The sequence below is a fragment of the Capra hircus genome, chromosome 24, assembly GCF_001704415.2.
Source record: "Capra hircus breed San Clemente chromosome 24, ASM170441v1, whole genome shotgun sequence".
Lineage (NCBI taxonomy): Eukaryota > Metazoa > Chordata > Mammalia > Artiodactyla > Bovidae > Capra > Capra hircus.
In genome coordinates this window covers 15,176,944-15,202,890 of record NC_030831.1, presented here as the reverse complement: position 1 = coordinate 15,202,890, position 25,947 = coordinate 15,176,944, and the positions used below count along the sequence as shown (strand labels likewise).

The window sequence follows — 25,947 nt, the reverse complement described above, 5'->3', positions numbered from 1 at the left end:
ATGAACTTTTTTAGTAAACATTACCTCAGCATTTGAGACTTATGCTGTTTTGAAGTGAAGTAGTTTATAAATGTCAATTAGGTCAAACTGATTAATAACATTAATCAAATTATTTATATTCTTGATTGTTCTGGCTACTTGTACATTTTAGTTTTTCAGTTCTTTTTCTTTTCCTTTTTTATTGAGGTGTAGTTCATTGACTTCATTATATTAGTTTCAGATGGACAATATAATGATTCAAAATTTTTATAGATTATACTTCATTCATGGTTATTATTAAATACTGGCTCTATCCCCTGTGCTGTATTTTATGCCCTTCTCTTTTATTTTATACATAGTATTTTGACCTGTATATTGCTCTTGCCCACTAGTAACCACTAATTTCTTTATATTTTGCATTGTTTCTATTGTTGTCTTCAAATACACCACTTTTTTCTGATTATCTAATCTGTTGAAAATCCTATCTATTGTATTTTTATCTCAGAAACATATTTTTCATCTCTTAGTATTTGATTTGTGTCTCTTTATATTTCCTGGACTCTACTTAACCTGTTCAAATTTCTCTCTATCTTCTTGAACATATAGATTACACTTATAATAACCATTCTAGGTTATTTTCTATCAGTTTTGTCAACTGTTTAATATATGACTCAGTTTTGATGGATTACACTTTCCCTCCTTTTGGATTTTATTTCCCAGTTTGCATGCCCAATAATTTTTTATTCCATTCCAACATAAGTGAATTTTACCTTGTCAATTGAAGGATATTTTTCCAGTTTATACATAGTTTTGTATCAGTTCAGTCACTCAATTGTGTCTGATGCTTTGCGACCCATGATCGCAGCACGCGAGGCCTCCCTGTCCATCACCAACTCCCGGAGTTCACTCAAACTCGCGTTCATCAAGTCCGTGATGCCATTCAGCCATCTCATCCTTGGTCGTCCTCTTCTTCTCCTGCCCCCAACCCATCCCAGCATCAAAGTATTTTTCAATGAGTGAACTCTTCGCATGAGGTGGACAAAGTACTGGAGTTTCAGCTTTAGCATCATTCCTTCCAAAGAAATCCCAGGGCTGATCTCCTTCAGAATGGACTGGTTGGATCTCCTTGCAGTCCAAGGGGCTCTCAAGAGTCTTCTCCAACACCACAGTTCAAAAGCATCAATTCTCTGGAGCTCTGCCTTCTTCACAGTGCAACTCTTACATCCATACATGACCACTTGAAAAGGCATAGCCTTGACTAGATGGACCCTAGTTGGCAAAGTAATGTCTCTGCTTTTGAATATGCTATCTAGGTTGGTCACAACTTTTCTTCCAAGGAGTAAGCGTCTTTTAATTTCATGGCTATAGTCACCATCTGCAGTGATTTTGGAGCTCCCAAAAAATAAAGTCTGACACTGTTTCCACTGTTTCTCCATCTATTTCCCATGGAGTGATGGGACTGGGTGCCATGATATTCATTTTCTGAGTGTTGAGCTTTAAGCCAACTTTTTCACTCTTCTCTTTCACTTTCATCAAGAGGCTTTTTAGTTCCTCTTCACTTTCTGCCATAAGGGTAGTGTCATCTGCATATCTGAGGTTATTGATATTTATCCCAGCAGTCTTGAATACAGCTTGTGTTTCTTCCAGTCCAGCGTTTCTCATGATGTACTCTGCAGATAAGTTAAATAAGCAGGGTGACAATATACAGCCTTGATGTACTTCTTTTCCTATTTGAAACCAGTCGGTTGTTCCATGTCCAGTTCTAACTGTTGATCCTGGCCTGCATACAGATTCCTCAAGAGGCAGGTCAGGGGGTCTGCTATTCCCATCTCTTTCAGAATTTTCCACAGTTTATTGTGATCCACACAGTCAAAGGCTTTGGCAAAGTCAATAAAGCAGAAATAGATGGTTTTCTGGAATTCTCTTGCCTTTTCCATGATCCAGCGAATGTTGGCAATTTGATCTCTTGTTCCTCTGCCTTTTTGAAAACCAGCTTGAACATCAGGAAGTTCACAGTTCATGTATTGCTGAAGCCTTACTTGGAGAATTTTCAGCATTACTTTACTAGCGTGTGAGATGAGTGCAATTGTGCAGTAGCTGAGCATTCTTTGGCATTGCTTTTCTTTGGGTTTGGAATGAAAACTGACTTTTCCAGTCCTGTGGCCACTGCTGAGTTTTCCAAATTTACTGGCATATTGAGTACAGCACTTTCACAGCATCATCTTTCAGGATTTGAAATAGCTCTACTGGAATTCCATCACCTCCACTAGCTTTGTTTGTAGTGATGCTATCTAAGGCCCACTTGAATTCACATTCCAGGATGTCTGGCTCTAGATGAGTGATCACACCATCGTCATTGTCCGGGTCATGAAGATCCTTTTTTTACAGTTTTTCTGTGTATTCTTGCCACCTCTTCTTAATATCTTCTGCTTCTGTTAGGTCCACACCATTTCTGTCCTTTATCAAGCCCATCTTTGCATGAAATGTTCCCTTGGTATCTCTAATTTTCTTGAAGAGATCTCTAGTCTTTCCCATTCTGTTCTTTTCCTCTCTTTCTTCGCATTGATTGCTAAAGAAGGCTTTCTTATATCTTCTTGCTATTCTTTGGAACTCTGCATTCAGATGCTTATATCTTTCCTTTTCTCCTTGGCTTTTAGCTTCTCTTCTTTTCACAGATATTTGTAAGGCTTCCCCAAACAGCCATTTTGCTTTTTTGCATTTCTTTTCCATAGGGATTGGTGTTGATCCCTGTCTCCTGTACAATGTCACAAACTTCATTTCATAGTTCACCAGGCACTCTACCTATCAGATCTAGTCCCTTAAATCTGTTTCTCACTTCCACTGTATAATCATAAGGGATTTGTTTTAGGTCATAACTGAATGGTCTAGCAGTTTCCCCTACTTTCTTCAATTTAAGTTGGTATTTGGTAATAAGGAGTTCATGGTCTGAGTCACAGTCAGTTCCTTATCTTGTTTTTCTTGACTGTATAGAGCTTCTCCATCTTTTGCTGCATAGAATATAACCAGTCTGATTTCAGTGTTGACCATCTGGTGATGTCCATGTGTAGAGTCTTCTCTTGTGTTGTTGGAAGAGGGTGTTTGCTATTACCAGTGCATTCTCTTGGCAAAACGCTATTAGTCTTTGTCCTACTTCATTCCACATTCCAAGGCCAAATTTGCCTGTTGCTCCAGGTGTTTCTTGACTTCCTACTTTTGCATTCCAGTCCCCTATAATGAAAAGGACATCTTTTGGGGGGTTAGTTCTAAAAGGTCTTGTAGGTCTTCATAGAACCGTTCAACCTCAGCTTCTTCAGCATTCCTGGTTGGGGCATAGACTTGGATAACTGTGATATTGAATGGTTTGCCTTGGAGATGAAGAGAGATCATTCTGTCATTTTTGAGATTGCATCCAAGTACTGCATTTTGGACTCTTTTGTTGACCATGATGGCTACTCCATTTCTTCTGAGGGATTCCTGCCCGCAGCAGTAGATATACTGGTCATCTGAGTTAAATTCACCATTCCAGTCCATTTTAGTTCACTGATTCCTAGAATGTCAAGGTTCACCCTTGCCATCTCCTCTTTGACCACTTCCAATTTGCCTTGATTCATGGACCTGACATTCCAGGTTCTTATGCAATATTGCTCTTTACAGCTTCTATCACCAGTCACATCCACAACTGGGTATTGTTTTTGCTTTGGCTCCATCCCTTCATTCTTTCTGGAGTTATTTCTCCACTGATCTCCAGCAGCATATTGGGCACCTACTGACCTGGGGAGCACCTCTTTCAGTATCCTATCATATTGCCTTTTCATACTGTTCATGGGGTTCTCAAGGCAAGAATACTGAAGCGGTTCGCCATTCCCTTCTCCAGTGGACCACATTCTGTCAGACCTCTCCACAATGACCTGCCTGTCTTGGGTTGCCCCACAGGCATGGCTTAGTTTCATTGAGTTAGAAAAGGCTGTGGTCCTAGGGTGATTAGATTGACTAGATTTCTGCGAGTATGGTTTCAGTTTGTCTGCCCTCTGATGCCCTCTTTCAAGACCTACATCTTACTTGGGTTTCTCTTACCTTGGGCATGGGGATATCTCTTCACGGCTGCTCCAGCAAAGCACAGCTGCTGCTCCTTACCTTGGATTAGGGGTATCTCTTCCCACCGCCCTTCCTGACGTTCAACGTGGGATGGCTCCTCTAGGCCCTCCTGCGCCCAGGCAGCCACCACTCCTTTGATGTGGGGTTGGTCCTTCCTGCCGCCGCCCCTGGCCTCAGGTGCCACCCCTGGCCTTGGACTTGGGGTGGGTCCTCCCAGCCACCGCCCCTGGCTTCGGATGCGGGGTGGCTTCTCTTGGCCATTCCTGCACCGTCGCAGCCTGGCACTCTAGGCCGCTGCCCCTGACATCGGACATGGGATAGCTCTCGCCTGCACTTGGTGCCCCGGCCGCCACCACCGCCTGTGCTTAGTGATTGGATGAATTGTTTTATCATTTTTGATCAGACCTTTTAAGCTTTGTTGGGTAGTGCTCGAGCTGCATTTGGTTTAGGCTAAAATTTCCCCCACTTTTTGGCAAGAACTTCTCAGTGCTCCAAGAAGTTCCATGAATTACAAGATTTACCTCTCTGACTAAAGAGAACAGAAATTATGCCTAACCATATGTGTGCTTTGATTATTGTTTCCTTTAATCTTACTGGCCTTTCTTATTTTTCCTGGCTCTGCATAATTTCTTCACATACATATTCTGACCATTACTCTGTCTATTACTCATGGTAAATTCCTTTAAGATGTCCAGAATTGTCTCCTATGCCATTTTATCATCTCTGGAAATGTGCTTTTTATACTCTGGACACACTGACCTCTCCGAATTCCCAGGCCTGTCTCCTAAGCTCTGAGAGACAACTAGCCATTGTCTGGGTTTCTCCTGCGTGCACTATGATCTAGAAATGTTTGTCAGGCAGTAAGCTGGAATAATCACAGGGTTCAACTTTTTTTTCCTGCCCTCATCTCTCAAATATCTCAGTCCTTTTAATTGAAGTCTAATATCTTGGAAACTAACTTTCTTTTTCTTCTTCTTTCATTTTCTGTTATGTTATATGGAAATTTGAATCTAGTCCCTTTTGCTCCATGAAGTACAGTTGATTTACAGCACTGTGTTAGTTTCAGATGCACAGCAAAGTCATTCTTTTTCTAAACGATAAATACATGAGCAAAGAAAATCATATGTATATGCATTCATTGTTGTCAGTCGTGTCTGACTCTTTGTGACCTCATGGATTGCTGCATAAAAAACTGCCCTGTCCTTCACCATATCTAAGAGTTTACTCAAACTTGTGTCAATTGAGTCAATGATGCCATGCAACCTTCTCATCCTCTGTCATCTCCTTCCCTTCTCCTCTTGCCTTTAGTCTTTCCCAGCATTAGTATTTTTTCCAGTGAGTCTGCTCTTCACAACATGTGGCCAAAGTATTGGGACTTCACCTTCAGCATCAGTCCTCCCAATGAATATTCAGGGTTCATTTACCTTAGGATTGATTGGTTTGATCTCTGTGCTGTCGAATAAACTCTCAAGAGTCTTCTCCAGCAGTTTGAAAGCATCAAATCTTCAGCTCTCAGTCTCCTCTATGGTCCCACCTCTCACATCTATACATGACTATTGATAAAACCACAGCTTTGACTAGATGAACCTGTGTTGGCAAACTGATGGCTCTGGTTTTTAATACACTAAGTTCATCATAGCTTTTCTTCCCAGGATCAAGCGTCTTTTAATCTGAAGGCTACAGCCACCAACTGCAGTGACTTTGAAGTCCAAGAAAAGAAAGTCTATCACTGTTTTCATTGTTTCCTCATCTGTTTGCCATGAAGTGGTGGGGCTGGATGCCATGATCTTAATATCTTGAATGTTGAACTTTAAACCATCTTTTTACTTTCCTCTTTCACCTTCATCAAAAGGCTCTTTAGTTCCTCTTTGCTTTCTGCCATTAGGGTGGTGTCTTCTGCATGTCTGAGGTTGTTCATATTTCTCCAGGCAACATTGATTTCAGCTTGTGTTTCATCCAGCCCAGCACTTTGCATGATGTACTCTTCACATAAGGTAAATAAGCAGGGTGACAATATACATCTTTGATGTACTCCTTTCCCAGTTATCAACCAGTCCATTGTCCCATGTCAGGAAATATATGTATAACATATTTATATTCTTTTTTAAACTTTTTCTTTTTATGTTATTACAAAATATTGAGCATAATTCCATGTGCAATATAGTAGAACCTAATTCAGTTCAGTTCAGTTGCTCAGTCGTCTCCAGCTTTTTGCGACCCCATGAATCACAGCATGCCAGGCCTCCCTGTCCATCACCAGCTCCCAGAGTTCACTCAGACTCACGTCCGTCGAGTCAGTGATGCCATCCAGCCATCTCATCCTGTGTTGTCTGCTTCTCCTGCTGCCCCCAATCCCTCCCAGCATCAGAGTCTTTTCCAATGAGTCAACTCTTCGCATGAGGTGGCCAAATTAGTTATGTATTTTATATATAGTAGTGTGCATGTGTTAATCACAAACTCTTCTTTCCCCTTCGGTAACCGTAAGTTTGCTTTCTATTCATGTGGGTCTATTTCTGTTTTGTCAATAAGTTTATTGTATCTTTTTTTAAATCCACATATAAGAGATATTATATATTTTTTTTCCAAGTTACTAGGAAAAGGAGTACATCAAGGCTGTATATTGCCACTCTGCTTATTTAATTTATATGCAGAGCACATCATGAGAAACTCTGGGCTGGAAGAAGCACAAGCTGAAATCAAGGTTGCTGGGAGAAATATCAATAACCTCAGATATGCAGATGACTTTGGACACCTCATGCGAAGAGTTGACTCGTTGGAAAAGACTCTGATGCTGGGAGAGATTGGGGGCAGGAGGAAAAGGGGACGACCCAGGATGAGATGGGTGGATGGCATCACGGACTCGATGGACGTGAGTCTGAGTGAACTCCGGGAGATGGTGATGGACAGGAAGGCCTGGCGTGCTGCTTTTCATGGGATCGCAAAGAGTCAGAGACGACTGAGCAACTGAACTGAACTGAACTGAACTGAACTGATGCAGATGACACCACCCTTATGGTAGAAAGTGAAGAAAAACTAAAAAGCCTCTTGATGAAAGTGAAAGAGGAGAGTTAAAAAGTTGGCTTAAATCTCAACATTCAGAAAACTAAGGTCATGGAATTCGGTCCCATCAATTCATGGCAAATAGATGGGGAAACAATGGAAACAATGGCAGACTTTATTTTTTGGGGCTTCAAAATCACTGTAGATGGTGACTGTAGCCATGACATTAAAAGACGATTACTCTTTGGAAGTAAAGTTATGACCAACCTAGACAGCATATTAAAAAGTAGAGACATTACTTTGCCAACAAAAGTCCGTCTAGTCAAGGCTAGTTTTTCCAATAGTCATACATGGATGTGAGTCATGTAAGTTCTGGTGGCTCAGAGGTTTAAACGTCTGCCTGAAATGCGGGAGACCCAGGTTTGATCCCTGGGTTGGGAAGATTCCCTGGAGAAGGAAAATGGCAACCCACTCCAGTACTCTTGCCTGGAGAATCCCATGGAAGGAGGAGCCTGGTAGGCTACAGTCCATGGGGTCGCAAAGAGTCGGACAGGACTAAGTGACTTCAGTTTCACTTTCACTTTTGTATGGATATGAGAGTTGAACTATAAAGATAGCTGAGAGCCGAAGAATTGATGCTTTTCAACTGTGGTATCAGAGAAGATTCTTGAGAGTCCCTTGGACTGCAAGGAGATCCAGCCAGTCCATCCTAAGGGAGATTAGTCCTGGGTGTTCATTGGAAGGACTGATGTTGAAGCTGAAATTCCAGTACTTTGGCCACCTGATGCGAAGGACTGACTCATTTGAAAAGATCCTGATGCTGGGAAATATTGAGGGCAAGAGGAGAAGGGAACGACAGAGGATGAAATGGTTGGATGGCAAATCATCTACACAATGGACATGTGTTTGGGTGGACTCTGGGAGTTGATGATGGACACGACTGTGCAACTAAACTGAACTGAACTGAAATAAAAAGCTCTGACTTCAATGTTGATAGAAAAGCATTTTAATTACTGATGTGTCAAATCCAAGTAACAATTTTGTGGGAGATCATGAAGGATGTCATACATATCATGTCACCTACCAACATAATTATCATGCAAACCAAGGTGATATCTCATTACTCTTACCTGACTAATTGAGACAAGGATGAGGATGTTATAGTTAATTAGCTTTAAGTTATCTTTTATCCATACAATTCAACAATAATAACATAACCTTAAGTTGATTGTAAAGTTTCCTTCCCTTTAACTTATTTGGTCACTAGAGAATGCAGATTCAATCTATTATGGCCAGTTAGGAACCTCCTCACTACATTATTGACAATTAATTGAATTGACTGACCACATTGTGTTTTTTGTTGTCAGTTTCTCATATTTAAGGAACAATAAACTTTTCTTGATATTTTTATTTCTTTGGTTTCTTCTTAATTGTGTATTTCTTCCATAGATTGTAGTGTGGATTTCAGGCTTACTGTAAAATGATTTTATAATTATATTTTATTCTTTGCTGTCTAGAAATATAAAACTCTTGAGACATTAATGTTCTTGACTGTAGATAGGAGTTCACTCCTTACAACAGGACAGAACACAGTCATCACTCTCAGCATTGGCCCATGGCAAGTACTACAGGCAGCTGAATCAGTGAATTCTTTCAGGCAGAGGGCAAGGCAGGCTTGTGTGGAAGAGGCAAATTATCAATATTTTACTCTTACTGACTATGCTTCCTAGTAATAAGGGCAAAATAATTATCTCAGATGTGAGACATCTCCCATTTTAGTGCTTAATGTGTTATCCTATCTGTCCTATCCTTAATGGACACTCTAGCAAGGAAGAGAGTTGATAGGAACCAACGATGACATGAATGAATACAAATGCCCCACTAGAAGTACAGTGAAGAGAAGGGAATAGATTTTGGAAGTTTTTCTTATTTTTCTCACTTTTATTTATTACTCTTATTTTTGAAGAGCATAGTTATAAAGAGTAAGTTCCAAAACAAGATAATTAACAGTATAAAACTGGACATCTAAGTCCTGTTATGGCCCATGAATTGCTGGATAAGAGAGGATAAAAAGAGAAAGGGAGGCAGAGTCTTCACTATTGTTTCCCTCCACCTAATTTTTGTTAGTGTTTCTAAAAGTTTAAAGAACTCAAATTCTTTTGGCTTTCCTTGGTTAAGCTTGTCCATCCTCTCATTTCTGAAAGTCCTTGGTATCCACTTCATAACACACAGAAAAGCAGAGTTGCTTTCACTGTTACTTAATTAATGTCTTATTTTAAAAACTTTCAAAGTACTTTAAAATACAGTGATTTGTTTAGTTTATTATAGATGTAATTATGCACTTCCCTTTCCACCACTGCAAATAGTAAGTCTTCAGTGACAAAACGCTGATTTAGATAAAGATGAATCTTTATTTTATTAAATTTTAATAATTTCATTTATTCTATATTTATATAATTCCAATATTCCTAGATAAAAATACATTGAGTAAAGAAAACAGCTATTATTTAAATTTCCTACTAATATTTTACTTTTTATAACCATCAACCATTCTTTAATATCTTTAACTATATACCACTGATAAAGACTGGAGTTAAAATTATAGGGAAATGTTATATCTTTCTTTTGTGGAGATGCTGAGGAAAACTGCTGGTGCTACATTTCACCTTTTGAAGACTCTCTGAAGAGCATTGCTTGTCCACATTCATCCCTCTTCTAACTTCTTGAGCTTTTGGATTAAAATGGTGATATTTTTACTACTTACTGAATAACACACTCTTTTCAATGTACTTCTAATTTTTTCTCATGTGGCTGTATTTCTCCCCAGAAAGAATGCAGACTCTTAGCAGTGAGTAGTTAGTGGGCATGATAGTCTTTCTCATCAAATTAATTCAAGTAGAGCCAACATTGAGAGGTGGATTAATTAATTAATGTGAGTTAAAATTTAGAGAAGAAATAATATCTTATGAAGGCATTCAGTTCAGTTCAGTTCAGTCGCTCAGTCGTGTCCAACTCTTTGCGACCCCATGAATCGCAGCACACCAGGCCTCCATGTCCATCACCATCTCACGGAGTTTACTCTTATATGAGTTTTAAAAAGGAAATTAATCCTATTTATCTTTAGAATATCTGACTTTAAACAGTGACCTAGTATGAAGGTCCCGTCTGGCATTTTACCTGACTCGACTAGTGCCCAAACTCAGCTCAACCATTTATTCTGGCAACAGATAGCATGGAGTTTATAAGACCCACAGAAACCTGGAAACCTAATTAAACCTGAGGAACCATCCTCCAATGATGAGAAAAAGAAAGAAGCATTTTCAGGGAGTTAGAACGGTTACAAATAGCAGAAGTGCAGGATGCTGATAGGAAAGCAGTAGCTTTAAAAAAGGAGGCAGTTTTCATGTGGAGCACTCTCTGTAGGTCTAGGGTCTGTGGATCTATACCATGTAGGCTTCAAAGTGAGAAAAAATGCATGCCTAGAAATTTACAAGACATTTAGAGACTTGTGAGAAAAACTATGTATGTCTTAGATACAATATAAAAACTGTTTAAATATATTTTTTGCCACTATTGTTCTGTCTTGGTACCTGTTTGAAAGGTGACTCTGGGACCCAGTTTCCCTGTTGAGCAAGAGAGTTTCCCCCACACCAGTAGTTCTCCACATACTATCAGATGGTCCTACAAGTCAGCTCAATTCTGACACTATCTACCCAGAGACAGCATCAGATCCCACAGGTTAAAGATTCAGTCCTGTAAGACTGCTTTCCTTGGACTACAAGGAGATCAGACCAATCAGTTCTAAGGAAATCAGCCCTGAATTATCATTAGAAGGACTGATGCTGAAGCTGAAACTCCAATACTTTGGCCACTTGATGCAAAGAGCCAACTCACTGGAAAAAACCCTGATGCTGGGAAAAATTGTAGGCAAAAGTAGAAGGGTGAGGTAGAGGATGAGACAGTTAGATAGCATTACCATCTCAATGGACTTGAAATTGAGCAAACTCCAGGAAATAGTGGAGGACAGAGGAGCCTGGCATGCTACAGTCAACGGGGTCGCAAAGAGTCAGGCATGACTGAACAACAACATTTCTTAGCAGCTACATGACCACTACTTTTATGCTTGCTTCTGAACATCCTATGTTTCAAAGAAAGAGACTGTACTGTATACAGTACTGTACAGTAAAGTACACAAAAGCACAAACACTTATAGAAGTTGCATGCATATGACAATGTAAGTCAGATATGTGAATTAACTAACTCATGTGATTGGACATGTGAATGCATTTTTGCATCCTTGAAAATGTGTGACTTGAATGTTCATATGTAGAAGACTCACTGTACTTATGGTATGCTCTCAGGAAAAAAAAAAAGTGCTCCCTTTCTAGAATCAAAAAAAATAAAAAATAAAAACCAAAAAACAAAGTTTATTGGGATAATGTTAAGCTTGAGCATTAAATAGAAATATGAAATTATTGTACGGTCTATGCTGATAAAATTGGAATACATTCAACACTACAGAGTATTAAAAACAATTGTCTGTTGACTGTTTGCAGAATGGTTACTATAGCTGAACTACTAATTAAGCTCATAGTGGCACATCATAAGGAATAGATGATGCTTTTGGCCTTAGGGATACTTTGTTTCATATGGTAGTTGGACATTAAAGTGATTTTTCTTAAATAAAAGAAATATAATACTGAAAATAAAGTTAAAAATTCTTTTATTACCTTCTCTTTAGGGATAATCACTACCATAAATTTGCTGTGGACTCTTCCATCTGTTTTTTACACTTTAATATATGAATACATACATAAACATTATCTTGCATTGCTCACTGTGTTTTAAAATTATATAATTTGTCATACTATTTACATGCTGAATTTTCTTAATGCTTAGAAATCCATTCTATCTATCTTATGTATATATTTACTATTTAGTTTAAAGCCTGTCATGTGGATTTTGGGCTTCTGGCCCAGGTTGCAGAAACAGAAGAAGATTCACTATAACACAGGGGAAAAGAGTCAAACTAACTTCAAATCCATGCACTATTTTGAACCAATTAGAAACTCAAATTTGGAGAGCAAACAACTGTCCCCAAAATCTAGAGTTGGTAGCTGTGGGGACAGAATTGACACAAGCTTGTTCTTATCCTGGGGAGAAGCAATAGACACTGGAAAAGAGTCAAGTTATAAGAGTTGATAATTTGGTTAAAGGCAAGTGTGAGTTAACAAGACAGCATGAAAACATGAGAGCAACAGAATTTGGGGAATAACAGGCTCTTTATCCACAAATGCCACCAGATAGAAAGTTTGTAGCAATCTTAAAAAGTACCTATTGTGGTACAGAGGTACTTTGGGAATGGCAGTCATGCAGAAGTGGCAGGAAATTTTGTCTAGACTCTTCTTCCCTAACTCCATAATAGAACAAAGCCTTATATGGAGAGGGAAAAGACCACAAGCCTTACTATCATAAAGTCTTGATGAAAAGTCATTGTAGCTGGGAGAAAGGAGAAAAGAACAAGAGGGGAAAAACAGAAGAACAAGATTGTAAGCTGGTCCTATAGCTACAGATGAGGGATGGGCAGGAGAACTGAGACGGCTCAACCCCCAAGATTCAGGAACATGATGCATCTCTGTCAGAGGTTGAATCTGAATAACAGGGTATACACTCCCTCAGAGCCTCTACCACCAAGCTAACAATCTTCAAGACAATAAGTACTGCTAACAAAAGTAAAAAGGTAAGAGAAGTAGAAGAATGAACAAAGAGATCCACTCCAAGGCACAGAGCCAAAAGAAGACTTAAAATTAAAAACTGAACATACTTTATTCTTCCAAACCAATACTTGCACTAACCGAAGCCTATGACAGCACACATAGGTGAATGACAGCAACAACAAAAATGACAAATTTTAAACCCAGCTCAATTCCTATCTTAACTAACTCAAAGCCTCCATCAGAAGACTAGCAGAACTTATGCTTATTTCCAGGCTTACAACGCCTTTATATCAGTCTCTACTGATTTATATAATGTCTAAATTTCAAAAATATAATATTAACACAAGGTATAAGTGAAATGAAGTTGTTTGGTCATGTCCAACTCTTTGTGACCCCATGGGCTGTAGCCCACCAGGCTCCTTGGTCCACAGGATTTTCCAGGCATGAATACTGGAGTATGTCCCATTTTCAGAAACATACTCAGAAAAAGCAAAACAATCATAAAAACTGAACTCAGGTATGCCAAGATGTTGGAATTGCCAGACAAGAAATTTAAAGTAACTATGACCAATGTGTTAAAGATTTTCATGGAAATATAGGAGAATATGAAATCAAAGAGTTAGTTTCAGTAGAAAAGATAGAAACTATTGAAAAGAGACAGATGGAAGTGCTACAGTTAAAAAATCACAGTATCAGAGATGAAAAATGCTTTTCATGGGATCAGTAGACTCAACACAATGGAAGAGAGAATCAAAGAACTTGATCAATAGATCAATAAGAGATCTATTGACTTCTATCAGTTCAGTTCAGTCACTCAGTCATGTCCAACTCTTTGCGACCCCATGAATCGCAGAACGCCAGGCCTCCCTGTCCATCACCAAATCCCGGAGTTCACTCAAACTCACGTCCATCGAGTCAGTGATGCCATCCAGCCATCTCATCCTCTGTCATCCCCTTCTCCTCCTGCCCCCAATCCCTCCCAGCATCAGAGTGTTTTCCAAGGAGTCAACTCTTCGCATGAGGTGGCCAAAGTACTGGAGTTTCAGCTTTAGCATCATTCCTTCCAAAGAAATCCCAGGGCTGATCTCCTTCTGAATGGACTGGTTGGATCTCCTTGCAGTCCAAGGGACTCTCGAGAGTCTTCTCCAACACCACAGTTCAAAAGCATCAATTCTTTGGCGCTCAGCCTTCTTCACAGTCCAACTCTCACATCCATACATGACCACTGGGAAAAACATAGCCTTGAGTAGACAGACCTTAGTTGGCACAATAATGTCTCTGCTTTTGAATATGCTGTCTAGGTTGGTCATAACTTTTCTTCCAAGGAGGAAGTGTCTTTTGATTTTATGGCTGCAGTCACCATCTGCAGTGATTTTGGAGCCCCAAAAAATAAAGTCTGACACTGTTTGCACTGTTTCCCCATCTATTTCCCATGAAGTGATGGGACCGATGCCATGGTCTTTGTTTTCTGAATGTTGAGCTTTAGGCCAACTTTTTCACTCTCCACTTTCACTTTCATCCAGAGGCTTCTTAGTTCCTCTTCACTTTCTGCCATAAAGGTGGTGTCATCTGCATATCTGAGGTTATTTATATTTCTCCCGGCAATCTTGATTCCACCTTGTGCTTCTTCCAGCTCAGCGTTTCTCATGATGTACTCTGCATATAAATAAGCAGAGTAAAAATATACAGCCTTGACATACTCCTTTTCCTATTTGGAACCAGTCTGTTGTTCCATGTCCAGTTCTAACTGTTGCTTCCTGACCTCTATAGATCAATAGAAATTACCCTAACTGAAACGTAAAGTGATAAAAAGAGTGGAAACTATTTTAAAAAGAAAAAAGAGCATCTAAGAATTGTTGGACAATATCAGATACCCTTAATATATATGTGATTATATTCTCAGAATGAAAAGAGACCAAAAATATTTGAAGGTATAATGTCTGAGAATATTTCACATTTAACAATGGACACCAAACCACAAATGCTCAAAGAACACCAAGCAGAATAAAATAAATATCACCCCAGCCTCCAAAAAATCCTCCTGGCTAAAGACAAAAGACAAAGAGAGTATCTTAAAGACAATCAGAGGGAAGAAAAAGGAACATTTTAATCAGAGAACAAGACAGGACTAACAGCCAGATTCTTGTCAGAAACCCAGTAAGCTAGACGACAATGAAATAATGTTCTGTCATCAATTTATTTTCCCTCAGTTCCAAATTGATCCCCAATATCTTGATCTTTGAAAACTGTACTGGCCTTTTATAATTCCTTTGCTTGTAGGTATGATGCTAAACTTTATTCTCAAAAGGCATCAGAGAGACATTTTATAAGGAAATAATTTGGGGACTCCAGTGAGTTCCAAATAGGTTCTTGGAGTGCCCATGGCTTTTCCTGTGCTTACCTAGAATGTGGAAGGCTTCTCCTGCATATGCTTACTGATTTGAACAGTCATCAGTTCAGTTCCGTTCAGTTGCTCAGTCATGTCCAACTCTCTGTGACCCCACTATGAATTGTAGCATGCCAGGCCTCCCTGTCCATCACCAGCTCCCGGAGTTCACTCAAACTCACGTCCATCGAGTTGTTGTGCCATCCAGCCATCTCATCCTCTGTCATCCCCTTTTCCTCCTACCCTAATCCCTCCCAGCATCAGAGTCTTTTCCAATGAGTCAACTCTTTGCATGAGGTGGCCAAAGTACTGGAGTTTCAGCTTGAGCATTGTTCCTTCCAAAGAACACCCAGGACTGATCTGCTTTAGAATGCACTGGTCGGATCTCCTTTCAGTCCAAGAGACTCTCAACAGTCTTCTCCAACACCACAGTTCAAAAGCATCAAATATTTGGCGAGCAACATCAAGAAGCTTGGAGATTTCCCTGACAACTCTGTTGGAAGATTTAATAGCAAAATATCCTCAGTGAGCTATATTACTGTGAGCAACCTTTTCTGACACTCTAGAGGCCATATTCCTAGAAAGGTCCAAATAGTGGATTTTCATCACATTCTGCCAAAGCAGGACCATTTCTATTCTCTTACTTTCAATGAGCCAAAGTCATGACATCTCCAATAAATCTGGGTGTTAGTCCTAGGATGAAGGCACTTCCTTTCTTGTTCTATCTCAGCCTAGGGATAAGCACTACTTTCTATATTTGCTTTACAATTCTCTGAATTCTTCCTAACCAAACTTTTGTTTCTCTGATTCTCTGTTTTAATCTAACAATTCTTTATATCTAATTTTACCTGTTCAAATTGTTGTATTTTTGGTAGTGTTATTAACCCTGGTTGATATACTATAGCACATACTCAAGACCCTCCCCCATCCACGATAGCTTTCCTTACCCCTTCCATAGTTTTCCTCTTCTATATGTGGTTTTTTACTTCCAGGTCTTCAGAAGAGAGACAGAGGAACACAGAGACAAAAATAAATAGCTCAGAAGTGGATTATGCGACTTCTTCCCACACTTTAGGCACCAACCTAGATGCAAGTAAGCTAGTAGAGTATTACTATATTATTCCCAGGAAGAAAATATTGGCTTGATAAGTATGTAGCCAGCCTCTGCAACAAAATATTAAACTTCCTGTGTTATAAACTGAAGTATGTAATACTTCTCTCACCACCCACAAATCTTCCCCCCCCTTTTTTTTTTAAATCTCTTTCTCAGTATGTGTTACAATCATTTACTATTTATCAGTCAAAAACCCAATGGTCACTCATAATGCCTGGGTCTCTTAAATTTCAACTCTATCAGTGGATTCTGTTGCAAATCTAATTACCTTCCTCATGAGTCAGCCACATGAATCTCTGCCCTGGCTCCTGCAATGAACTCCTAATTTCTAGTTGCACTTTTTCTTTACAGTATATTCTCTTCAGAGGAGTCAGAGGCAGTTTCCAAAACCTAAAGATGTCATGTGATGATCCCAATCTCATCCTATCAGCAGTTCCCCATTACATTTGACTAAAATTAAAGTATTTTCCTTGGCCTATCAGTTTCTACAAAGTCTGATGCTGAGCTACATTCCTTAACCCTTCTTGCCTGTTTTTATTTCATTCTGATCACACAGTAACTCTTGCAGTTTCTGTCTCTTTTCTTGTTCCCTATCCCAGGAATGCTCATGTATTTGTTATTTTAATTGGCATATTTTGTACATTCAGATTCAAATGTAAACATCTCAGAAAATCCATCTTCATTATCAGTCGAAAATATCACCTATTTTGATTGTCCTACGTGTCATACAACAAATCACTACCAGACATCATTATATATTTTTTTCTATTTTATTAATATCTTAATCACTAAAACATGTTTCGTACAACAAAGGATTTTCTTTCTCATTTCTAAGAGTGCCTCTAAAGTTCTAGAAGTTGAAAAGCTTATTAATATTAGTTGAATGGATCTATGATGAGAATGTATCAGTCAGCCACACTTGGGTGGATGTGAGGTGAAAAAAGGAAGCAGAATTGACAAAAAGTTTTTTATATTTTTTGAATAAGGAAACAATGTATAGTACATTTGGGAAACTAATTTTCAGTGAAGAAAGAAAATAGAATGTGAAAATATTAATGATAAAAGATGAGAGGCATGAGACAGGGGTTAGATACAGAACTGCAGTGCTTGGATTTTGTTACAAGCAGAATAAAAAACACATTAGTTGTTTTACTTTAGTAGGGAAGCCAACTGATCAGATCTGTGGCTTAAGAGGATCTCGTCAGCTGTATTGTGAATACATTAGAGAGAAGAGATTGAAAGGAAATGATACCAGTGTTAACAGTCTAGTTTAGATGTGGATCTGGTTTGGATCAAGATGATGGTGGCTGGAATAAGGAACAGAAAGATCAAAGGATGCTTCAGAAATGAAATCAACAGAATATAGTTTTGGGGATTTTTTTTTTTTAATGTGAGAATAAGAAGCAAGTGTGGATCTTCAAATAAAGAAGGAGTTAATTCCAACTTCCCCCAGTTAACAAAAATGTCACTTTCTAGTTTTTACCTTCAATCACAGAGAAAAATGCCAATAGTTTATTTAAATTTTATAAAAACAAAATCTATATGATAATAAAAGTGGCTTTCTTAGTCATGAAAATGAACATCATCCCACTTGTTATTTTAATTGAATGGTTTTTTGTGTTCAGTAGGTCAAGGAACCACCCTTCCCAAAGACTCCTAAACATTCCCACAATTTGCTACCAAAGTGTTCTTGGGTAGAACAACATTCACAAACCCTTGAGGGAAAAAAAAAAGAATAGATAAACACCTGCCAGACACTGGGAGCTGTTCAAATATTATTATAACATGCAATATAATTATAACAATTCAATCTCCTGGAAAATGCAATAACCAATTTCCCTGCTTGGTACAAGGAAAGTGAATGTGAAGAGTCCAGGTCATACAACTTTATCTCTGGTATTCTGTCAAGCAATGAACTGCTACTATGTATAAGGAGGATATTTTAATGAAATTTTACAGTCATAATTCTTGTCTTATTTTCCCCTCAACACATCAGAATACCATTTCAAAAATAAGCCCAAGGAATTCCTTAATTTTATAAGTAGAAATAAATGGTTAGGTATGGGAAGGAGTGGTATTTTTGAAGCAATTCCAACATTTTGAAAATGGTAATTTGAAATTAAGCATAGTTTCAGACATAGAAAATAAATTTATGGTTACTGAAAGGAAAATGAAGGAAAAAGTTAGGAGTCAGGGATTATCACACACACAGTACTATATATAAAATAGATAATCAACAAGGACCTTTTGCAGAGTACAGGAAACTATGCTAAATATCTTGTAATAACCTATAATAGAAAAAGAATATATACACACACACACACACACATATATATGCATAACTGAATGACATTGCTGTACACCCGGCACTAACACAAAGTTATAAATCAACTACATATCAATAAAAAATGTTTAAAAAAGAAAAATTAAGCATGATTTCAATATCAAGATCTTTTTTCTTACACATCTTACAACTTCAAAACTGGTTATAAAATTTGCGGAGCCCAGTGTAAAGTGAAAATGTGGGGTCCCCTTTTCAGAAAGTATTAAGACTTCTGAAATGACAACAGTAGAACACTAAACAGAGTCAGAGGCCCTTTTGCGATTAAGGTCTTGCTCCTAAATTTGAAAAAAAAAGTTCTTCACTTTGATCTTTATTTGTAAATAATTTTGAGTTGAATTTTTCTTTTCATTTTAGATAGCTCATCCTGTAACTCTGCTTTTCCAGCCAGGCAAACTATGTTCCTGAAAATGCAACATGATCTAACATGGTTAACTGACAACCTGGGCATTTCTTTATATCACTGACTATAAAAACAAACTCTAATCATGATAGAGTCTTTTTTTTTTTTTTGACAAGACAAAAGATTTTATTTCAGTTTTCTGCAAAGAGTCATTCAGTCTCCTTTCTACCTATCTCCCCAGTCCCGACACAATTAGTAATAGAAGCTGCTGCTGCTGTTGCTGCTGCTGCTGCTGCATTGCTTCAGTCATGTTCGACTCTGTGCGACCCCATAGATGGCAGCCCACCAGGTTCCCCCGTCCCTGGGATTCTCCAGGCAAGAACATTATGAAATAGCATCACCCACTCAATGGACATGAGTTTGAAAAAATTCCAGGATAGTGAAAGCCTGGCATATTGCAGTCCATGGGGTTGCAAAGAATTGGACACAATTTAGCAACTGAACAACAACTAATGAGATGAGTCTCATCTCTTTAACAAGACTCTCAACTCTTTCATTTGCCATCTTAAGCTATCTATATCTGAAAAATTGCTGCTTATTCAACAATTTTAACAGACATGACCAGCCACTCCACCTAAAACATTTGTTGATTAAGAAAGACAGTTGTTAAAAGTTAGATCAGACACTGTTATACTGAATTTACTGACCAGTGCAATTAAAATGGCTGATCTAGTAATCCTTTGTTTTCTAAAGTTGGTGAGATCCTCAGCTGTTGCAATGGCTCTGCACCGAAAAGAGGAACAGGAGGAAGGAACTGTTTCCTCACCAGCCTTTCCGCAAGATTAAGTTCCTCCCTCTCTCATCCTGCAAGGCTGTTTCTAATTTCACAGGAGACCTTGAAGGCTCTGCTTTTTCTCTATCTCACAAACTAGAGATCCTCTTTACTCTCACTTTTTTTTTTTCTATTTTATTTATTGACACATCAAACCGCTACATCCAACCCTCATATTAGTTACTCCCACACCACCTCTTTCAGGTAACATACACACACACATATGCACACACTCATGCGTGCGTGCACACACACACACACACACACACACACACACACACACACACCTCTATACTAAATTCTCCAGTCTCACCAGAACGGAATATATGACAGATTGGAAGAACTCATGATAAAATTAAAATATGCATTCCATATAGCCACAAATGACAGTGGCCAGTGTTCCTTTTATTCAGCATGGGACAGAGTAGAGGAAGTCTGCTTATGCAATTATCCCCCACCTCCTTTCTTGTTGAAATGCCAAATGTCAGATTTGACCACTGTTATTTTCCTATAGCAAGGTTAATTTCCAATGTAATATTGCCTTTGAAGCCAGGCTTATTCAATGTGAGATGAAGTGGAGATGTGTTGATCACTTAATATCTCTGAATATCACTGATATTTTATTTTTAAAAACTGTTCAATTTTAAATTTTATTTTAAAATTATTCAGCTTTAAACATCTTACATTTTAAACAAAACTAGTAGCTTCTCTTATACAAATCTGGAGAAGGCAATGACACCACATTCCAGTACTCTTGCCTGGAAAATCCCGTGGACAGAGGAGCCTGGTAGGCTGCAATCCATACGGTCATTACCTGTCGGACATGACTGAGTGATTTCACTTTCACTTTTCACTTTTATGCATTGGAGAAGGAAATGGCAACCCACTTCAGTATTCACCCAGGGATGGGGAGCCTAGTGGGCTGCCGTCTATGGGGTCACAGACTCCGACACGACTGAAGTGATTTAGCAGCAGCAGCAGCATTATACAAATCTAACTTTGTTTTCTTTTCTGTCTTCTCTTTTTTAAAAATAAATTTTTGCTTACTTCATCATATCTCTGAACTGTTTTGTCTTTCAATCACACAAGTCAATCTCTATGGTCCAAAACAGAAAGTTCTTCTTTTTCAAACTACAAAATGTTCTAAAAATTCATTTGTAACCTATGTTTACTTGTAATCATACATTTAATAGTCATTCTAATCTATGTTTACTCCTCATTTTTTCAAAAGAGCATCCTTCTGACTTTCAGTTAAGTTCAGTTCAGTCGCTCAGTCGTGTCCCACTCTTTGCGACCCCATGAATCGCAGCACGCCAGGCCTCCCTGTCCATCACCAACTCCCGGAGTTCACTCAGACTCGCATCCATAGAGTCAGTGATGCCATCCAGCCATCTCATCCTCAGTCATCCCCTTCTCTTCCTTCCCCTAATCCCTCCCAGCATCAGAGTCTTTTCCAATGAGTCAATTCTTCGCATGAGGTGGCCAAAGTACTGGAGTTTCAGCTTTAGCATCATTCCTTCCAAAGTAATCCCAGGGTTGATCTCCTTCAGAATGGACTGGTTGGATCTCCCCGCAGTCCAGGGACTCTCCAACACCACAGTTCAAAAGCATCAATTCTTCGTCGCTCAGCCTTCTTCACAGTCCAACTCTCACATCCATTCATGACTACTGCAAAAACCATAGCCTTGAGTAGACGGACCTTAGTCGGCAAAGTAATGTCTCTGCTTTTGAACATACTATCTAAATCAATCATTAATTTATGAGTTATGATCCTTGGTGGACAGAAAGAAACTGAAAGTTGCTCAGTTCCTTTCAGTTCAGTTCAGTCGCTTAGTCGTGTCCAACCCTTTGAGACCCCACGAATCGTAGCACGCCAGGCCTTCCTGTCTATCACCAACTCCCAGAGTTTACCCAAACTCATGTCCATTGAGTCGGTGATGCCATCCAACCACCTCATCCTCTGTCATCTTCTCCTCCTACCCCCAATCTCTCCCAGCATCAGGGTCTTTTCCAATGAGTCAACTCTTCGCATGAGCTGGCCAAAGTTTTGGAGTTTCAGCTTCAGCATCATTCCTTCCAATGAACACCCAGGACTGATCTCCTTTAGAATGGACTGGTTGGATCTCCTTGCAGTCCAAGGGGCTCTCAAGAGTCTTCTCCAACACCACAGTTCAAAAGCATAAATTCTTCAGCACTCAGCTTTCTTCACAGTTCAACTCTCACATCCATACATGACCACTGGAAAAACCATAGCCTTGACTAGACGGACCTTTGTTGGCAAATAATGCCTCTGCTTTTGAATACGCTATCTAGGTTGGTCATAACTTTCCTTCCAAGGAGTAGGCGTCTTTTAATTTCATGGCTGCAATCACCATCTACAGTGATTTTGAAGTCATGTCTAATTCTTTGTGACCCCATGGACTATACAGTCCATGGAATTCTCCAGGCCAGAACACTGGAGTGGATAGCCTTTCCCTTCTCCAGGGGATCTTTCCAATTCAGGAATATAACCTAGTTTTCCCTTACTGCTTGCAATTCTTTATAAGCAAATCATTTAATTTTAACTTGTATCGTAGCTGCTTAAGTAGATTTGCTTGACTCAGTTACTGTGATTTTCTTTCACCTTTACTTTTGCAAAATATCTGTCAAATAAAATCCTTTGAAAATGCTAAACCACAAAGCAAATTGCATTATTATTTCTATAATCATGCATACATACACATACACCTTCAAAAAAAGAGAAAGATAGAGAATTAATTTAATCTCATGCTTGTTTCAGTTAAATCTGAGCATAAAATGTATCTTTTACATCTCAAGATCAAGATTATGGTCTTAGTTAGAAAGCATTTGTGTTCTGTAAAAAGGTCACAGATGAAGATGTTATCATACAATAAATGCTAATTTGTTTGGTAAGCTGAAAATGTATGCAATAAAATTTTGTTTCTAATGTGAGTGGAAAAATCAGAAAAGAAAGCAACAGCGGCTAGGTTTTTGCTAAAATGAGGATCTTAGTGCTGGATATCAGAGCTTACATAGCCAAAATCGGTTATAGTCATGAAAATGTCTCTTTGTCTTTTAGATATTAATATTATTAGCAAAGAATCATATTTTAACTTCACTTCAAAAATCATTGAATGCAATCTTATTTGAAGAGTACAAGTTTCTAGCAGTATTAAAAGTAGATTTGGGGGGCTCTCCGTGCACATAGTTATTTCCAAGGTAATTGTTCCAAAGTACGCTGTATCATCGTAGGAATGGATATTCCTTTAGACATGGATTTCCTTATTTTAGAAGTAAAAAGAAAAAATAAGTAATAAGATAAATATTAACAAATCATCTAAAAGAGATCATACCTTACAGGCAGTTACATGTTATGAGTGAAACACGGGACTGACCAAGGGAAAGAAGATATATACTTTTTGTCTCAGAATTTTTGTAGAGAGATAGGTATTGCCAAGTTGAAAGAAGAAAATGCGTTAACAGTGACTATGTTTTGCCTGACTTTACTGCAATTTTAAAGGGCTTCTGTAAGCCAAGAGAAGAGATGGTGTTAAGTGGAAAATATGAATCTGGGGAAAAAATTATTTGGGCCAATGAGAGATTTGCTGTTCCAGAAATACTTTTTAATCCTTCTGATATAGGCATTCAAGAAATGGAGATTCTGTCCTATTCAATTCAGAACAAAAGTAATGCTGTCTTATTTTTTAAAAAACATTGTTTGACAGGAGGAAAGTCTGGTCTTTTTTCCCAGGATTTGGTCAGAAGTTCGATGGTTCAATCCAACAGATTCTGATGTTTCTGTTGTGGTGCCTGACAACCGTATTATTTATGCCTAGGAAGGTGGAAAATTGGTATCAGGTAATGATGATTTTGAAGATACAGTGGTAATAAGAAAATATTATGAAGAAAATGGACATAGCATCTGTGAAGAGAAACTTTGTATTGAAGACCCGTTTCTTAAAGTACTGACTGATTGTGATAAAAGTTTAAGTGTTCTTTTTAAAGGAAGTTAAGGACCTGTGTTACTACTCATCCTAAGATAACATCTTGAATTTAGATAAATACTTTGATCCATGGTTAATTTGCAAAGGTTTCTTAGCTAGGTTAGTAAGTAAACTGTAACTCGGCCCATATTTTCATTTAAGAGCTAGACTTACTATAACAATGATTATGCCATTTCTGAGAGAAAGTTATCTTTTATTAAAAGATGAAAGAGTGAGTGCAATTTAAGTTTAATTCTTTATAGCCAAAAGTGCAAACTTAACTGTCCCACTGGTCAGATTCCCTTAGAAGATCATTTTGTGTGACTGACTCGGAATTGACCAGAGTTGTGTTGAGGCTGATATGACTTCTCTCTTTTAGAATTAACCAGTTTATTTTTAAATTGCAGTTTTTACTTACTAAAGTTGGAAAAAGTAATCTATTTTTGTGTAATGTTTATTTTTTAGTTGGCATAAGTTTGAAAGGGTGAAGATCAAAGCCAATTTAATAGAGTGATTTTGCTCATTACTGTGTTTCAGAAATGCATTATTTCACTCATAAAAATTCTATACCATTTTTAGGATGAAATTCTTGTGTCATTGGGCTCATGTATCAAATTACTAGCAGTCCTTTAACTAGAATCATGTGCATGCCCCATGGCTTCAGATATTTTAGCAGTCCTACTAAGACAGCCTACAGTGAAAGAACGTAGTTTCCCAAAGGAAAATTAAGATGAAGAGACAGATGGGTGAAAGAGCTATCCACTACAATTACGTTTGGTTTCTACGGATGGTCCCTGACTTAACAATGGTTCCACTTAATGATTTCTACGGATGGTCCCTGACTTAACAATGGTTCCACTTAATGATTTTTTGACTCTACAATGGTGCAAAAGCAGTATGCATTTAGTAGAAACGGTTCTTCAAATTTTGATCTTTTTCCAGGCAAATAATGTGATATGTTACTTTCTTGTGATGCTGGGCAGTGTTTGGGCACATTGATATTCAACCTTTCAGAATCTTATCTCATAGATTTCACGTTTCTGAACATTAGCCATCATCTCCAGCCATGCTGCTGCTGCTGCTGGTAAGTCACTTCAGTCGTGTCTGACTCTGTGCAACCCCATAGACAGCAGTCCACCAGGCTCCTCTGTCCACAGGATTCTCTAGGCAGAAATACTGGAGTGGGCTGCCATTTCCTTCTCCAACCATATATTCATGCAAATTGAACAAGCAGAAACGCTGACTCGGTTCTTCCCTTGCATCATCTCCCTTCCCCAGTGCAGGTTAGGCTTGCCCAGTAGCTTGCTGTGTCAAGTGTAAGTGGTCTGTACAAGACTGGACCCAGGAGAGACACGTTAGTCACATGAACTAACACTTAGAGCATTTACTCTTCCTTCATAAGCTATTGGACTTTCCTCATAGCTCAGATGGTAAAGAATCTGCTTGCAAATGCAGGAGACCCCAGTTTGATTCCTAGGTCAGGAAGATCCCCCAAAGAAGGGATAGGCTACCCATTCCAGTATTCTTGGGCTTCCCTTGTGGCTCAGCTGATAAAGAATCCACCTGCAATACGGGAGACCTGGATTCCATCCTTGGGTTGGGAAGATTTCTTGGAGGAGGGAAAGGCTACCCCTCCAGTATTCTGGCCTGGAGAATTCCATGGCCTCTGTAGTCCATGGGGTCTCAAAAAGTCTGACACAACTAAGTGACTTTCACTTTCACACTGTTTACCTTTCCCTTAACCCACATCTGATCAAAGAGAAAAAATTCAGACCTGTCCTGGTTTATGAATGGTTATGCACAATATGTATGACTGGCACCAGCCACAAGTGGAGTGTTGACATAAAGTTGAATTATCACAGCCATGGCTCAGATGGTAAAGAATGTGCCTGCAATGCAGGAGACCCAAGTTTGACCCCTGGATCAGGAAGATCCCCTGGAGAAGGGGAGGGCTACCCACTCCAATATTCTTGCCTGGAGAATTCCATGGATAGAGGAAACTGGCAGGCTACCGAACAAGGCGTCGCAAAGAGTTGGACACGACTGAGTGACTAACACTTTCATTTTTCAAATATGTTAAGTGACAGAGTTGATTTGCAACAGCAAGCTTCTGTTTGCTTGTTGTTGTTTTTTTATGTTTAAAAACCTTTTTAGCAC

General features: G+C 38.7%; 1 pseudogene; it reads left to right on the top strand.

The window, feature by feature from the left end:
* LOC102182184 lies at positions 22,868 to 23,820 on the top strand (annotated as a pseudogene).